This window comes from Mesocricetus auratus, unplaced genomic scaffold (assembly GCF_017639785.1).
Source record: "Mesocricetus auratus isolate SY011 unplaced genomic scaffold, BCM_Maur_2.0 Super-Scaffold_100022, whole genome shotgun sequence".
Classification (NCBI taxonomy): domain Eukaryota; kingdom Metazoa; phylum Chordata; class Mammalia; order Rodentia; family Cricetidae; genus Mesocricetus; species Mesocricetus auratus.
The window spans coordinates 21,282,805-21,299,094 of record NW_024429203.1 but is presented as its reverse complement, the minus strand read 5'-3'; the positions used below and the strand labels follow the sequence as shown (position 1 = coordinate 21,299,094).

Sequence of the window (16,290 nt, the reverse complement as noted above, 5' to 3'; positions counted from 1 at the left end):
CGTGGATGAATGGACTATTTCTTCACATTGTAGAGTTCTGGGTCTAGTTGTGCTAGCTAGAGGGGATAGCCCATCTCCTTATACCCCAAATAAATTCAGCTCGTCCCACAAAAGCTCTCCAGCTAAAAGGAACCTAGGGCGTTGGCTGCAGTCCAGCCTGGGAGTGCTGGGCTCCCACCCCATCCCATCTCTAGGATGCCTATGTACATCTGTAGCTCACACAGTCCCAGGCAACTGCTGAGTCTTACATGCCCTTCCTCTCATCCTAGCCTGGACACATTTGGATTTAAGGGTATGAGGACCTAGCAGGGTAATTTATTTAGGATCCAAGGAGTTGGAGCTCTGCTAAGGGTGGGAGATATCAAGACCTGAGGCCTAGGTTTGGCACTGAGAATGATCATGCCAAAAGGAAGATTGAATTAAAGGCTGGCTGTGATTGACTGTACCTAGTGTCTTCAATGTCATTAAGAGACGCTGGCGGCCACACCATACCCTGGTGTTCTTGGGTCTTGTGGCTTCTGGAGGCCTGAACCTAGCACCCGACTCTTGGAGTGAGAACCCGAGGGTCTTCAGAACAAATCCTCTCCTTTAGATCTGAAAGGTCATTTTTAGATAACTCCTGTCCCCTTTCTCCATGCTGGCATGAGAGGTTGGAAAGCCCCACACAGTATCGCATGACACCAGGGATGGAGGCACTGTTTCCTAGAAGCGGGCAGGGCCTCACATGAGAGGGAGCATGAGATGCTCACGTGACAGCTCCTCCACCGGACTCTGTGTTAGTAACTTCTCAATGCTATAACAAAATGTTGGGGGAAAGTAACTGAGGAAGCAAGGGTTTACTTCAGTGAAGTGTGACGAGATAGAGTCCACTGTGGCAGGAAGACATGGAGATGGGGCATAAAGTGCTGGCCTCATTGCGTTTGCAACCAGGAAGCAGAGAGAGGTGAACACTTGAACATCCGGGCTCCACTCATGTTCTCCTTTTCATGCAGCCCAGGACCTGGTACTGGGGATGCTACTGTCCCTGTGCAGAGTGGGTTGTCTCACCTCAGTTCAAGTTTCCCCAGAGCACCCTCACAGGCACGCCCCACGGCTGTCTCCTCCATGATTTGAATCCCATCAAACTGACAATCAAGATTAATCATCACAGACCCTTTGTCAAAGTGGGATAATAACCATTCATGAGGAGTAGTGGAGGTTTCTAGTCCTCAGTTGATGGCTGGTTACTCGTTCCTTCTGCCTGTTCTCAACCCCTTCTTCTGAGTTGAATATTTCCACCCTGATACCTCATTTTCTTGATTAGTGCCTCTGGCTTTCCTCAACTCTGGAGCTCTCATCAGAAAAAAAATGTCTCAACTGGCCTTACCTCGGTAGAACTATGGTTTCTGGGATGTCTGAATTTTTTTCCAGATTGTTCACACTTTCATTAAAAGAGTACAACACAGACACAGACACACACAGACACACACACACACAGACACACACACACACACACACCAGCCAGCCAACCAGTCAACCAGCCAGCCAGCCAGCACCACAATCCATCAGTCGGGCAACTTTCTTGGTGCCAGAGCAATTGATTCTAAAGTGTAGTTTATTGTAAAATTATTAAGAGTCCACACATATTTCAGCTTTATTGAGCCCTTTAGGAGAGCCATTCTGCATATTCCAGTATGCTTTGGTGAATAAATAAGTATTTATTTCAACTCAGGGTAGAATAATGAAGTGAAAGCTCCCTGTGAGTCTGTCTGAGCTGTGAACGTCTCACCCCACCCCCAACCCCCTCCAAATGCAAGTCTGAGAGGTGGCAGGTGCTGCGGTGACAGATGTCTGCTGGGCCCACACAGCCTCTCCAGGAGGAGCGGGAACTCCAGCATGGCGTTCTACAAAGTACCTAACCGTCCTGCATGTGTGCTCTGAGTCACTGCTTGGGAAATGTAGGTGCCTTTGTAGGGAGCAATGGCAGGGAGAATCAGAAGTGGGTTCCAGAGTCATTAGCTAAGGTTTTGTGTTGTGGTTTATTTTTGTCATTTGTTTATTTGTTTATTTGAGAATTGGAGTTGGGGATTTAGCTCAGTGGTTGAGCACTTGCCTAGCAAGTGCATAGCCTTGGGTTCAGTCCTCAGTTCCAGGAAAAACAGAACAAAACAAAACAAATCAGACAAAATTACAAAAAAAGCCCTCCTCCCCAAGGTAACTGGCACATACAATCTTTGCTGGCCATTGTGGCACACACCTTCAATCCCAGCACGTGGGAAGCAGAAGCAGCACTGTGAGTTCAAGGCTAGTCTAGTCTTCATAGTAAGTTCGAGAACAGTCAGAACTAGGTAAAGAGAGCCTGTCTCATGATGGTTAGTAGAACACAGTTCTTGATCTAAGTTACAGGGTTATAAAATGTTTAGCTAGCCATGATTAAGCAATTCTCCTGATGGAAAACAGGAAATCAACTCATGCTTGTTAGTTTCAACTGATAGTTTGACACAACCTAGAACCACCTGGGAAGAGAGTCTCAGTCAGGAAGTGTTTAGATCACATCGGTATGGGGAATTGTCTTCATTATTCATTGGTATAGGATGACCCAGCCCATTGTGGGAGGCACCATTCCCTAGCAGGGGCTCCTGAACAGTGTAAGAAAGGAGAAACCTAACTAAGAGCAAGCAAACAAGGAAGGATTTGTGCATTCATTTCTTTCTGCTTTTGACTATGGGCCTGCTTCTACTTCCTATCTTGACTTCCCCTCAATGATAGATCATAACCTGGAATTTTAAGTAAAAAAAAAAAAAAAAAAACAACCCTTCTTTCCCCAAGTTGCTCATTGTCATGGTATGTTATCACAGCAATAGAAATGAAACTAGAACATAACTATGCTCATTCAGCTAATGTCTATTATACACTGGGTGTCTGATCACAGACGCTTGGTCCAGTTTGATGTAGCCCAGGGGGGATGTGCCTCACCAAGATCTTAGTCTAGTAATGTAAGATGTGCGTGTCCTGAAGTCCAGAGAAGGGAGCATTTAGTGTTTCTTGAGGAGCTTGGAGGAAGAGTTCCAGACGTGGTTTCTTTATAGGATGGGCTGGAGATGAGAACCAGAGTGACTGTGGACAGAGTGAGCTATGACACAGGTGGTGGCCAGAGCAAGGAGTGTGATGGGAAGAGGCAGAGGCAGAGCCAGCATGGAAGGTTGTCTTGTTTTATAGCCCCTCTGCTATGCATACGGCTTTTCTAGCACTCAGTTGGAATCAGCCGCCAGTAGCCTAGTCTTGGTTGTGCCTGACAGCAAACTGTGTAAGATTCTAGACAAGTCCTGCCACCTCTGGGGAGAGGCTAGATCACCAAAAAACCTCTCAATTATCTTAATTTGTTTTTTGTTTTGACAGGGTTTCTATGTAGCCCTGACTGGCCTGGAACTCGCTCTGCAGACCAGGCTGGCCTTGAAGTTAGAGATTCGCCTGCCTCTGCCTTCCAAGTTCTGGGATTAAAGGCCTGTACCACCACTGCCCCATCTCACTTCTTAAATGCAGTTAATTTTATGTATTTGGGTGGCTACACTGTGTAGTGAATGGGTGAATTTTCCCAGCCATCTCATTTTTCATTAAAGCGATTTTCATGACAAGGGTCTTCCAGTGTCCTCATCTGGCTTTCTTGTCCCTCCTGTTTCCTCAGCTGACCAAAGCCCCTAGGATGAGAAGCACTGTCTTGATCTCTCACACTCTTTTGCCCAGAAATTCCTGTCCTGTGTTTTCTCAGAGCCCTTCAAATCCACTTAAAGTAGAGATAACAATGACTAGTGACAGCACTGAGTTTCTTGGGTCATGTTTAGCATCTAATTAAGCCTGGTTATTGTGAAATTAAGTCAACAACTAGAGAACAAAAGTGGCTTGCTTAAGTTCTCACAAAGAACTGGAGTCACAAGAGGAGGCTTTCTCACTGGTGGCTCACATTTGTCTAGGTTGGCATTAACAGAACGCTGTGCCCCGTTAATGTTTGACAGACAGCGTGACAACAAAGGGTCATAACAATGAATAAAGGTTTGATCTCTGAGGAAGCCCTGCTGGAGAGGAACCCAAGTAGATGATTGTAAATCACTGGGGCATAATCAAGTGATAAACACAACACAAGGTGTTGTAGAGCTATCAAAGAAGAGCCCCTGGGTTGTCTGGCATATTTACAGAATGCTTCTCTGTGCAGATGTCACCCAATGGGTCTTAAAGAATCAATATGATGAAGGGAAGGAGAGTCATGTTTTAACTGGAGGATCCCTGCAGTTAATGTCTCGTTTGTTCAGACAACTTTGCGTTTTGAGCAAAGTCATAAGAGTATAGGAAATTATGCACTCGTGAAGAAGGTGTTGGGAGTCAGAAGGACCTTTCCAAGACTTTGTACTCTTTCTCAAGGATAGCCTGTCAGGGACATAGGAAAAACATGAGTCCCCAATGTACCTAAGTCAGCACCTTTGTCACAATTATCTGTCCCAGGCCAATTGTCACAAACACAAGCCTGAAGAGTATCAATTGGACAGTGGTTAAACAATTTTCCTCATCCAGAGAGATGAGTACTATTATCCTAATCTTGAGCTGCCCCAGGGCAGGGGGCATTTGACTGATCTCAATGCTGGTGTGTTCTGCTCAGAACGCTGCTCAGAAATGTCTGATAGGAGAACTCTGGCCAGGGGTCTGCCCTTGGCCCTGATCGTGGGAGCTTCTAACCCCGAGACATGAAGAAAGAGGAACAACACTGTGCCAGCCTTTGGGATCAGAAAAGGCAGTGTCTTTATGATGTCACACATCAGCTGAAATCCTGCCCAGGGGATCCAGAGCTACACCTGCCCACTTCTCATATCCCTAGCTTTCTAGATGGCTGCCACCTCCTCAGAACTTCTAGACTTCACTGGGTAGAATCTGATATACGCCCCGGATTGGGGGACATTGGAATAAAAGAACTGCTTCACCTGGTTGGCAGGAATGTGGCTGCTCACTGGTCTTTCTCAGGAGGAGAGATACAGACCTCAGAGATGGGACCCTTCCCTTGATGAGCACAGATACCCAGTTGCCTGAAGTTGCACGGAAGGTTAAGAACTGCAGCACTTGAGACATTCTACTTAGTCCCTCCATTTGCTTTCTCCCCATGGTGAGAGCTGGGGTCCATGAGACCCTATTAACCAGAATGTCCAGTGAGTGGCAGGAGGTGGGGGGCAGGGAAGTGAGGTATGAGGTGCATTTCCCCAAAGAAAAAGCAGCCCTGAAACCAGTACTTCAGAATCATTGAAATGATGAGCCAGTTAGGCCTCCATCTTTCTCAGAGCTGAAGGGTAAGGAGGAACCCGCCCTGAGGCCTCACAGCGTCACCACTACATAACTGAGCCACAGGGATGTGTTGTTCTCCAGGCCTCATCTTGTTTTCTGAGATGATCTTCCTGGCCTGGGGCTCATCAAGTAGGCTCTGCTGGCTAGTCATCAAGCTCCATGGATCCACCTATGTCCCCTTTCCTAGTGACATGGTTATGAGGTCATGCCACCTTGTCCAGGTTTTTTGTGTAGGTCCTAGGGATTGAACTCAGGTCTTCACTATGGTATGGCAAACACTTATTGACTGAGCTATCTCCCCAGGCCCTATTTTCGAGATCTTTAAACAGCGACCCTGAGAGGTAGAGGTGTGGTTCTTTAAAGCAGGAAAGAGAAGCTCGGAGAAGCTTGTTTCTTGTCTAAGTTTCTCCAGCCACATGGTATGTGAGAGAATCTGCCATTTCCCTCCCAGCCAGCCTCTTGCCCTTGTCATTCTGTGAATGGCATTGGCTTACTGTATTAGTTTTCTTTCATTGTGTAACAAATTACCACAAAACTAGCGGCCTATGTAGGTCATCAGTTTAGCTTGGCATGATGGGACTCTACTCAGCCTAGCTGTGTTGTTCCCTGGAGCCTAGGACTGTCTTTCCAGTTCATTCCTGTCACTGGTGGAATTCACTTCATTGAGGCTAGAGGACTGACATCTCTGTTTCTTGCTGACTCTTGGCTTGGGTGAGCACTGGGCATCTGGAGCAGGTCTCCAGCCATTGTCCAGGGCCCGCTCCAGCTCATCATCAGGACACTTCGCTCTAGCCCCTCTCCTTACCCCTTAGGTCTCTTTGACTTTCTGTCCCACAACCCTGCAGGGAGAACTCTGCCTTTAAAGCACCTATGGGTGACTTGGATAAAGTTTGCCATGTAGTATAAACTAGTCACAGAAGTAAAGCTCACCAATGTCCCCGTTGCAGGGATGGCGTGTGCGTGTGTATGTGTGTGTGTGTGTGTGTGTGTGTGTGTGTGTGTGCCTGTGTATGCCTGTGTGTGCCTGTGTGCACTCCAGTGCATGCAGGGCAGTGGGGAGTCCTAAGTGTCACTTAGAATCATACTTACAGTGCACACTGTGTAAATTAACTGATTCCTTCTACTTTCTCCATTACTGTCAGTGAGGGCCAGGCAAGGCAAAAGGTAGCCTGGGACCAGGAAGAGTCACTGGAGACAGTTGTGGCAGGATATCGCTCCACTGCCTGACCCTGTAGCAGGTAACACCTGTCTCTGGGCAGAGCACATGCTTGGGCCTCAGATGATGCTGTATATATAAATGGGGTCCTTGAGGGAAGACAGAGAGCAGAAAGGGGAAACTGAGGCCCTCTGAGACTTCTGAGGCTTTTAGGAGTGCTTTCTACCCTGAAGGATTCTGGTCCTGCTGAGAGGAGTATTTGGGATTAATGACTGTTTGGGCAGCACAAGGAGAATGAGATGAAAATACACCATGGCAAATCATATTATTATTATTATTACATTATAAGTGCTATTGTATTACAAGCACCATTAGGAGTAGCGAGTGCTGTTATTATTAAGCAATCCAGCTCCTCCATCCTCCACTCAGTGTCAAAGACATCCACAGCTCAATTAATCACCATTGAAGGCATCCTGCATACTGGCTCCCTGGTGCTGGCGGCTCTCACTTGCAGCCCGAGGGTAACAGGGCGCCTGCCATCTTGCCAGAAACTTCACCTTGTGACACTTCATGTAAATTTGAAAGACCTGCTTTTTATCTTGACCAGAAAGTTAAAATCTTCTTAAACTTTCCCGATATTATCGCTCCTAAAGATCATTTGGGAGCTCACCATTACCCTAGAGTAAAGCCCAAACTCCTGAAGCCACTTTCAGACTTGCCTCTTGGTGTCCTCCTGTCTTGCTCCCTACCCCTCCCCACCTCTGGACCATCAGCTGTGTATCCTTCTGACTGTTGATGAAACCCATCTGAGAACCCAGTGACCTGGAACAAATCATAGTCAGCAAGCTGCCCACCTCTCATGGAACCTGCTGCAGAGATGGGGCAAGCAGAGTCAGTAAAGAGGTAGAGACGACCGATTGACGAGCATCACTCATCTTCCCAAACCATAGTGAGAAGGGAGGTGCCTTAGGTATGTGTCTGCATACCTGAAGGTATGGGGAAGGAGATACTGACCTTCTGATATGAAGATAAGAGGTCTCACTAGGGCTCCTGAGTGCAGAGGACCTCAGATTCAAGGAAGCAAGCCTACAGAAAAGGTGTAACTCCCCCTGGCCCATCCATGAGAACACAAGGTGGCCGCCATTTTTCATGTCAGCTTCATCCTCAGAAATTTAAGCTGCACAGCTAATTACATAGTTAACAACTACTTATTTAGTGCCCAGAGACAGAACAGTCTTCTCAGTACAAAACCAAGACAGTCCCAGCTGCTGCAGTGGAGGAAAGAAGGTGGGCTTTCCACCTGGCCTCTGTCTTTCTCTTCCTGGGAGCAAATGATGGCCGTCTTTGTAAAGGTGGTTACACTCCGAGAGTGTGTTTCCTGGAGAACATTAATTCATTTAATGAATACCTTGAACACTTGCTGAGCACAAGCACGAGGCGCAGGGCAGGGGACAGAGCAATGAGCAAGACAGAATATACTCTGCCTGTGATGCCCTGTTTGCAGGCTCACACTGGGAAGGCAAAGCAGAAAAGGGACAAGATTCCCGGGAAGAATAGATATGCATGTTTGGGTCATGGGAATAAATGAATAGGAACCCTGCAGAGAGAAGAATCCAGGAGAGCTGGGAGATGGGAGGTTTGGGGCCACATCTTCCATTAAACACGACTTACTGACAGGTATGAATTAGCTTCCCAGCTGCCACCGTCTTCAAAGACCTATTACACAAAAAGCAGTCTTCCAGCCTGCAGAGAGTACAGGCTTTGATGCAGATAAATAGACTGGCAGGTACCAAGGAGGAGGGAAGGAAGGGCAGAGGGGGATGCCAAGGTGCCCCGGAGACCCCGAACTTGTGTAGTTGAAGGGTCTTGCTAAGAAAGGTTAAGGCAGGATTTGTGAGACAGAGGTCATGAGTCTGGCCTCTGCCATGTGTCAGGTCCTAAAGAGAAGTGAATAAATATGGCTATGAAGAAGAGTTTCGGGAAGTGTCGAGATGGCAGGCGTGTGCTGACTGCTTTCAATGTGGGATCCGCCCGAGAGGGTACATCGAGTGGATGTCGTGCAAATGCATGTGCTTCAAGCAGCAACCAGGCTTGGGGGTGATAGCTTTTTACAGACTTCTGTGATCAAAAGCTCTAATATGACCTCAGAGGTACCATGATGGCACACGTGAGTGGCCCTGATCCAAGCTGCATATGATGGAGGAGGTCAAAGTGGGGACTATGAAAAAGGTGGCCCGGAATCATTCAGAAAGACTTGTGTCTAACTGCATCTTGCGTGCACCTGGGGCAGGTGGCAGTGCTGGAAGTTCACAGTCACATTTATATTCCAGAAACGTCCCTCTGGCAATAGTATCACCAAGGAAGTTGGTGAATTGCAAGACCAGAGGAAGGACAGGCACAAGCTGGTGAAGACCAGCCGCGTGAGGCAGAGGTGGTGGGGATGGAGGGCGGGGGACACAGTCAAGAGATGGAAAGATGTGAAAATGGTCTCAGGCAGAAGCCAATGAATGCACACAGGCTTGCAGAGCGGGTGTGTGGCTAGTCAGAGAATGGGGGAAGTGGAGGGTGACTTCCAAACCCTGGCTTGAAAGATTGGTGGGTAATGGTGACAGCCACAGATAGGGCACCGAGGGAGAGGAGCCGAGTGGGGTGGGAAGACACAGAGTTCAAGTTTGAGGGGTGACATGATCTCAGGATTCCTTCCATCATCCCCGCTTCGTAATAACAGGTTGGGAAATTGGAGTCTTTGGTGTTCTTGGGACTCCTGGGGTGACAGCATTTTAAGTTGTCAGTCATTAACAACCTCGGTGAGGAGGCGTGTGACTGAATCTCCTGGTGGCCTTGCCCAGTGAGTGCTGAGTGTGCAGTAAGAATAAAGGAGGCTCTGATCCTGTATGCAGCAGCATTTCCTCCCATTTCTGTCTTTTGGGGAAAACACTCACCTCCAGGCATTTGGCTTCTTCGTTCTCTACGTGGGAATGTAGAGAAACCCCATCCTGTGAGTGTGAGTGTGAGTGTGGGTGTGAGTGTGGGTGTGGGTGTGGCAGAGACAACCCAAAGTTACACCAGAAAGTTACCTTGCCAACCATGTAGAGCCACACCATCAGAAGCAGGTACCAGCATGGATGTTTAGTAAAGTCCTTGCTGTTGAGGTGACACAAGGTTGCAACCTCCTCTCCCAGGCAGGCTAGGGGCTGGAGCAGAATGGAGAATCGTGGGGACAAAAGGCCAAGGTTTGTGGAAGCAGTAGAAAATCCTGTTGAGAAGGGGATTGACTGATAGGAAATGTGAAGTGTTCTTGAATGAAGGGACCATAAAGGCAGTCACAACCCAGTCAGATCCAGATGGATGAATAAACTGAGGATTCCAGAGGCTGTAGTGGTGCTGAGATCATTTACTTTATAGGTTGCCTGGGGCCCCAAGAAGAAAGTACAGGGTGATGAGCTGGCTTAGCAGATAGGTGGAGGCACTTGCCATCGAGACTGGCGTGAGTTTGATCCCTGAGACCCACACAGTAGAAGGAGTGAACTGACTCCTGTAAGTTCTGTAAGTTGTGTAACACACACACACACACACACACTAAATAAATGTACAAAAAAAATAAAGGAGCCTACTGTGGTGATGCACATTCCACTACTCAGGAGGCAGATGCAGATGAATCTCTGTAAGTTCAAGATCAGCCTGTACCACATAACAAATTCCATGTCTGCCAGAGCTACATAGTGGAACCCTATCCCAATCAATAAAATTAAAAAGAACCGGTAAGGTTCAAGAGCCAATGGAACCCTGATGTCTTATGCGACTGGCCGCCTTTGTAGCAGGCACACTGTGTGCTTCATGAGGGTTCCCTGGCCACCCTGTCTTCCTTAGTGCCCACTAATAACACTGGAAAGGACATGACAAATATGGTCATAATTCAAGGAGCCTGTATCCTGCACCCAGAACACATACAGCTTCCTTATACACTGTCTCTCCTCAACTTCAACAGCAGCTCTCTGAACTACCACATATGTGACTTCAGAATGAGAAAACATGTCTAGCTAAAAGGAAAAAAGAATTCAAAAAATAATTGGCTTCTGAAGTGTCATAGAAGAAAACATAAGACCCAATGGCAATGGAGAACACAACGTTTCACAGCTCCCGTTCCGGATCTATGCCTGCTCTCCCGTGCAAGCATTGTGTGGCAGTATTTGTTTACGTGCGTGCATTTGAGTGTGCATGCCTGTGTGTGTGGAGGCCAGAGGCCAGCTTGAGATGTGTCCCCTCAGGAGCCTTCCACCTTGTGTTTAGCTGGAACTTATCACTGGGCAGGAGCTCACAGATTAGGCTTCAGCTGGCTGGCCAGTGAGCCTCGGGATCTACCAGTCTTTGCTCTGTCCCTCATCCTCAATGCTGGGGTTATAAATATACACCTGGCTTTTTTTAAGTGGGTTCTAGAAATTGAATTCAGATCCTTATGCTGTGTGATAAGCACTTTACTGACTGAGATATCCCCACCCCCCACCCCCCACCCCCAACCCAAAGAGGTAGTTTTTATTTTCAACAGTTTCCTTGAGGTGCTGGAGGTAGAGAAGAGAACACACCAACTCTAAACAGTGGGAACTGATGGGTCAACAAGGCAATAGTTGCCAGAAAATGGACCCTGAATAGTGCACCAATGCAGACGTAGTGCCTTATGCAAAAACAGAGAGGTCTCCTTTGCAACAGGCTGACCCTATAAGCTTCAGGAAATCTCCCTGTCCAAATTGTCCTTATTGCCTGAAGGTGACACATGAAAGCACATGATAAGTGGCTCCCCAACAGTGCCCTCCCCCCCACAGAGGCTTTACTGGGACTAACAGTCGTTTCTGACCAGCTCTCTGGAGAAGTTGGCAAAGTTCATAAAGCCTGGCACATCCTGCACCATACCATCCTAGCCACGAAGGAAGAAACTTAGTGGATGCTTCATAGTCCCTTCCTCATTCAGACCATTTATTTTGTAGTTACCACCTGTATGGTCCAAGATTAGCTTTGACTTGGCTTCCTTGGTTATTTTATAGCCTGGCCCCAAGGAAATCACAGCACTTCTGACTTTATGATGAGCACATCATGCAGCAACCTGGGTTAGAATTCACGACTCCCTTTTACCAGCCATGTGGCTTTGGAAAAGCCACCTTGATGTGCAGGGTCTTGGAAGTCATTCGATGTCTAGTCAACTCTTGCATCACAAGGCTTGCTCTGAGGACCAGTAGAGATCATGGGTGAAATGTGCTCTGTTCTGACCGGCACACAGTTGTAGCCAGTAGACTGGAGCAATTAGTACTATAATCACTACTTTGTTAATGTTATTTGGGGTTGAAAAAGTCCAGAACTTGAACTCCAGCCTTTCTACTTGGACACAAATAGCCTCAACAAGCAATTAGCACCTTATGACAACCTGACTAAGTGTTCTCATTTGACAAGGGGCTAAAAATAGCTTCTTGCAAAGGGATGTGGAAAAGAAGCGGGTGTGGAGAAACCCTCAGGCCAGATTCTTTGGGGCAGCTCAGGGTAGCCAGAAAGAAGGAAGAAGAAGGCTGCTCAGGTCCTCTTTATTTAAAGTTGGAGCACAGGGACTGACTGCACTTGGAGACAAGAGAACTCATGTGTTTGAGGGTTCCTGTGTATGAGTGCTATTCTATGAGGTGAGTGCTGTTTCCATCAACTATAGGTAAAGGAACTGACACTTCAGAGACCACCATGGACCATCTGGCTAGGATCTGTGCAAATGAGCCTTAAACCCCAAACCTGTCTGTTATTTTTAACACAAGTTTTGTTTGTTTTCCAATGAGATTGTCATATTTTGCAATGCCAGTAGGCCCTGTCTGCACTGTCATCAGGAAAAAAAAGCAGAGTTGTATAGTACAGTGGCCTTGTCTCCCCAGATCAGCTGCATGGTCTGCATTAAATACACTGCCCTCACTAAAGAGAGGTGATGAGGGCCTACACCAGTGGGCCTGGAAAGGAAGGGATAATGTCAAGGGGGAATTAGAAGGTCAGATTTGACTTCTAATTGGTCATAGAGTTTCAAGAAGAGGGGACCGAGGCTGCAGAGGTACCAGAGACTAGGACGCACATATAGCCTAAGAATATAGAGGAGAAGGATTGGTTGGGCTGTGAGATGGTTTTGACTTGGCTTCTTGCTTTTCTCCTTAAAGCCAGACACAGGCAGAATCTGTCATTACGAGCTCTTATACTTGCTGTTGCATTTGATAAAACTTGGCCTATCCCTGGGTTGACTAATGGATTTGGCTGGTTAGCGCAGGCACAAGGTCCTCAGAGACAACCCTTCTCCTCCCTTGGCCCTGTAAAGAAGCTGCCCACAGCACAGTTTTGTCTTCCACCCACCGTCCTGAACCCCTGGCACCCAAGCTGTGGGTTTCTTGATATTTGGACCCTGAATAGGATGAGCACGTGGCTAGCAAATCTTTTCTCATTTGAAAAATAGCCCAGAATGGCTTCTTGCAGTGGAGGGGGAAGGGAGGGCAGAGAGAGCAGTGGCAACCTCAACCTCCCAGCTTCTCTTTCCCCTCTTCTCCCTTGAACACCTCCCCTCCCCTTGACTCTGTCTGCCACTCAGTGCTCTATTGATAGCCTTCACTTGCTTCCTGGCCTAGGTGGTTCCTGCAGTCCAGGGAGCTTCGTGCAGCCAATCCATGAATGGATGACTTTATGTAAACCAAGACCAGGGAAATGTTACATCTTCCAGAGAAGGGGGAGGTGCTTCATTGAGCTCTACCATCTATGGTGACCATCCCACACAGCCCTCACTCATCAAAACAGCCATCACAACACCCCCTGTATGTTCACCTTCAACTCTAGTTATTTAAATTTTACATGCCATAACATACACAAACATGTACAGTGTGTGGGGGGCATACAAACATTTTATGTTATTTTTAAAGGCAAACCCCAGTGACAAGAAAGTAAGCAGTCTGGGGCTGGCACAACCTGTGCTCATGTTCTTGTATCTTCCACGGGTATAAGATAGTGCTTAGTGATAGAGATGGCTACGGTGAGGACCTCAAGGTATTAAGATGCCTTCAATCACTGGTCCTTCCACCAACATCAGATTCTAGGAAGCAGGCACTCCTCCATGTGCAGTGAGTGAGGTTCACAGTGAGAGCTGTTTATGTTTGCTCTATGGGTGACGTACAGCCCGTCAGAGAGAGTCTACATTGTGCAAAGGGTTGTCACCCAGCCATGCCCATGAGGAGGCACGGAAGATTGTGTCTTGGTCTCTATTTCTTGATATGGTCTTACCACTGGCTATTTTCCCTTACTGGGAGATTCAAACACCTCAGTTCTGTCTGGATACCGCACGGAAACCTATCCACTCTCAGGGACCACCCTAGCCCTGTCTGTCACTTTATGAAAGTGTCCATTAGTCAGGCTGGGTGGAGGGTAGGGGAGACAGGAAAGCTATAGCAATCCAAAAAGGCCATGTTTGCTTTCACAGTTAAAACTGGAAATGAGAAGCAAAAGTCAGACGAACCTTCCTCCTTCCCAAGCCTAAATTTTGTAAATTTCATGGGATATCTGTCTTAGCACAGCATTCCCTCCACCTGATTTGGGGTTTATAATGTTTCTCTGAATGTGTTTAGGGTAGCAGTACCCAAATTGTGTTCTGCAGAACGCTACTATGAGACTTAGATTTGAAGGGGAAATGTATATTCCATAGTCAATGTGCTTGAAAAATTTGAGATTAAACAAAATTAAGTCAGCCGCTTCACTGCAGGACTGCTTTCAACCTTCGGCATGTAAGGGTGTGCTATGAATCTTAAAGAGGCAGATAGAGTAAGTGACCATTTCTAACATTATCTGAACATGGAAACTTGTTTTAGTGAAATTTCTGTCCACTTCTCCTGGGAAGCTAATGCTCACAGGATCAGATTTCGGGAAATACTGCCTAAGAAGGTTTTCATTGTATGCAAACAGGTAGCTGTCAGTGGTTTCCCAAACTCTCGCAAAAAGTTTGCTTCAGAAGCAGCAGGAGATTCTAAGTTTACACACACACACACACACACACACACACACACACACACACACACACACACACACACACACTCTCCCTCCCTCCCTCCCTCCCTCCCCTTCCCCTCTCTCTTTTTCTCTCTCTCTCTCAACAGTCCATATACCAGCAGAGTAACATCTTGGAGTGTGCCGGGAAATTGCAGTAAAAGGACCTGCCATCTCGCTCTTGTCCTTCTGCAAGCGCTCCAATGAGTCGTCATAAATAGCACGAATCACCAAGGAAGCCCCCGAAATCGTTTTATCTTAAGAGGCCTTTGAAACTAGGAAATAGAATAGAGTCAGGGGATAAGAAGATAGGGATTGAAAGGCAGGAAGATAGACTGGCTGACTTCTGGGGAGACAGTCTCTGAGTGTCTGCAATTAACCCATTCATTCTGACTCTGCCAAGAGCATGCTGAAGGAGCTACTTCCTCCCTTCAGCTTCCAAGTGGGACGAAGGAAGGAGAGGGCCAGATGCTACTCAGATCTCCAGGGAGTATTTCAGTAATTGTTATCCACTGAGTACTTCTCACTTGCCAGATGACGATTAGCCTGCATTATACCTGGATTGTTTCTTCTTTCCATTGCTTATTTATGTAATAGTGTGCGGGGGGGGGGGGGGGCAATGGGGGTGGGTGGGTGAGTGTACATCATGCTATGTGTATGCCACAGTGTTTCCATAGAGGGATCAGAGAACAACCTGGCTTGAGTTGGTTCTCTCCTGCTACATGTGGGCCCAGGGGAACAGACTCTAATCCTTAGACTTTGTGGCAAGTACCTTTTACTCATTGGTGGGCTATTTCTCAGGAACCTTGATTGTTTCTTGGAACAACATAGGTTTCTTTTTTATTATTGATTATTTTTATTGAAAATAGATTCTTTTCTCATACAATACATCCTGACCACGGTTTCTCTCCCTTCCCTTCACTCATCCCAGTTTCCCACCTCTCCTCTTCCCTCTGATTCACAGCCTCCCACCCACCCCTGTCATCACTTCAAAAAAAGAACAGGCCTCCAAGACATGACAGCCAAACAGGACAAAACAAGATACAAGACAAGACAAAAGCCCTCATATTGAGGCTGAACAAGGCAACCAATAGGAGGAAAAGAGTCCAAGAACAGGCAAAAGAGTCAGAGATATACCCACTCCTGCTGCTAGGATTCCCACAAAACACCAACCTTACAGTCATAACATGTGCAGAGGACCTGGTGCAGACCCTGCAGGCCCCGTGCTTGCTGCTTCAGTGGCTGTGAGCCCTGTGTGCCCTGCTTGGTTGATTCCGTAGCCATGTTCTCAAAGGAGGTTCGTAATAGCATCCCTCCTGCTTTGTGAAGTGTGGCTGTAAAGACCAGAAAAGTTAGAGTCCTTCCTTGCTCAAGGTCAGACACCCACATGGTGAGGAGGCTGGTCTCCACCCGAAAGCTGCATTTTTCTACTCTGTACTCCCTCGTTGTGAATGTTGACATCCATGATACCAGGGCTTCCTTGGGCCTTCACTTATCAGGCTGTACGTAGGGCTAGGCACAGAGGTGAGGCGATGTGTCTGTCCATGTTTTGAGAAGGAAGCCAGAATGAGAGACTATCCCTAACCTTCACCATCCTCGGCCAACAAAACCCCTCATTTTCCCAACAACAGCCTGGCTCTGTGCCTTAGTCACCTCACTCCTGCCAAGTACATCTTTTCTCATTAGCCATCTGCCCCCTCATGCCTGCTGCTAACCCACAGTGGCTGGGCAGCTGCCCTTTTCAAGAGACAGGACGTAATACCAGCTTATGAATCGGTACATTCTCTGGCACG

General features: G+C 47.3%; 1 protein-coding gene and 1 long non-coding RNA gene across 3 annotated transcripts in view; one reads left to right on the top strand and one right to left on the bottom strand.

The window, feature by feature from the left end:
* The window catches only part of Grik4 (glutamate ionotropic receptor kainate type subunit 4), a 417,441-nt gene that overhangs the window by 292,603 nt on the left and 108,548 nt on the right, over window positions 1-16,290 (top strand). The gene's annotated exons all lie outside the window — the stretch shown is intronic.
* LOC121133441 overlaps window positions 1-16,290 on the bottom strand; it is a 39,076-nt gene that overhangs the window by 3,764 nt on the left and 19,022 nt on the right. The gene's annotated exons all lie outside the window — the stretch shown is intronic.